Raw genomic sequence first — 2,013 nt, 5'->3', positions numbered from 1 at the left:
GTCCTCCCAGCCCCAGGGGGGATCCACCCTGATGGGGGACCAAGCCCCAGCCTGCCCTTGGGCACTGCCAGGGATCCAGGGGCAGCCACAGCTGCTCTGGGCACCCTGTGCCAGGGCCTCACCCCCTCACAGCCAAGAATTCCTTCCCAATATCCCACTTAAATCCCCTTGTTCACTTTACAGCCATTCCCTGGCTCCTGTCCCTCCAGGCCTTGTCCCCAGTCCCTCTGCAGCTCTCCTGGAGCCCCTTCAGGCCCTGCAAGGGGCTCTGAGCTCTCCCTGGATCCTTCTCCTCTCCAGGTGAGCATCCCCAGCACTCCCAGCCTGGCTCCAACCCTGGAGCAGCTCTGTGGCCTCCTCTGGACTCATTCCAACAGGTACCACATTTGGTTTGCTTGGTAAAAGGAAACCCCTCAGCAAAGAGCAGCTCCAGGTATCCCCCCACCCAGCCCATGGCCTTGAACCAGCCCTGTCACTGCACCCATGGATTGCTCCAGCCTGCTCCTCTCCTTGTCTGCATTCCCCACTTTTCCCTGGAAGCAGAGAAGTGGTGGGAAAGGGCAAAGCAACATCCCTCAAGAAACACACCAGGACCAAGAAGGGATAAGGGACCAAGATGGGTCTCACTGGGATCCCATCTTACAGCATTTGCTCTCTCCTGGGTGAATCCCATTCTTGGCAAGGATTTCTGTACCCCCTCCCAGCCCTTCCCTGCCCTCCCTGAGCAGGGTCAGTCCATCTCCCTGGGATTCAGCCCCAGAGGTTGTGTCCCCACAGGAGCTGCAGAGCAAGAAGCAACAAAACCCCAAAGCCGTATGGAGGCAACTCTAAGCCGCAAGGAATTTCCATCTCAGCTTAATGCAATTTTGGGGGGCAGAATTCCAAATGCTTTACAAGATAATAGGATTTGAAACACCAGTTAGGGGAGGAGGAGAGACTGATTTAATCTCATTATCCCCAAAACAGCCTGGAACAAGAAAACAGATGCAAGGTTTGGAGTGGGGCAGGGGAAGAGCTCCAGAGCCTCCGTGCCCATGCTTGGAAGGTACCTCAGGGAAATTTCACCAGGCTCATGGCTTGGGAAGTTTTCCTCTCTCCCTGCAAGAGTTGGGGATAATATTCAATGAACAGCTTTTCCCCATGGCCACACATGTTCCCACCTTGCTTGCAGAACTCAAGGAGCTGGCAAGAGCAGTTTGTTGGAGAAAGGGCAGCTGCTCTGCAGAGGTTTGCTGATGCAACCATGGAACATCCTGGGTCAGAAGGGACCCACAGGGAGGCTGGAGTCCAACCCCTGCCCCTGCCCAGACCCCCAACAATCCCACCCTGCACATCCCTGAGAGCATTGTCCAAAGGCTCCTGGAGCTCTGGCAGCCTCGGGGCTGTGCCCAGTCCCTGGGGAGCCTGGGCAATGCCCAGCACCCTCTGGGGATGAACCTTTTACAATATCCAACCTAAACCTCCCTGGCACAGCTCCAGCAGTTCCCTTGGGTCCTGTCCCTGTCACAGAGAGCAGAGCTGCCCCTCAGGAGGAAGCTGTTGACATCCATGAGCTCTCCTCTCCGTCTCTTCTCCAGCTGAACAAGCCAAGTGCCCTCAGGCACTCCCTGTGTGGCCCCTCCAGACCCTTCCCCACTGGGTCTGTGCCCCTCTGGATTCTCTCCCACAGCTTCAGATCCTTTCTATGCCCCCCAGCTCCTGCCAGGCTCCAGCCAGGGCACTCCTCTGTGCACTGAGCAGGGCCAGCCATGCTGTGCCCACCCTGGGGACACCCTGGGGCACAGGGACAGAATCAGGGCTGGCTCTGGTGTCAGGCGGGCTGCCACCCTTGGGGACAGTGCTCTGGACAGCCAGGACACGGCTGCCTGCCCGGGACAGCTGCTCCCAGAATACCAATGAGCTGCCAGGCACCTTCAGGGACAGATCCCAAGACATCTTGGCCATGCTCAGCCTCCTCCAGCTGCTTTTCCTTGTCGGGGTCTTCCTTACAAACATTACTAAAGTTGTCCCTTC

Source organism: Geospiza fortis, unplaced genomic scaffold, assembly GCF_000277835.1.
Source record: "Geospiza fortis unplaced genomic scaffold, GeoFor_1.0 scaffold150, whole genome shotgun sequence".
In the NCBI taxonomy this organism is placed as follows: Eukaryota; Metazoa; Chordata; class Aves; order Passeriformes; family Thraupidae; genus Geospiza; species Geospiza fortis.
Note: the sequence above shows the minus strand (reverse complement) of the source record.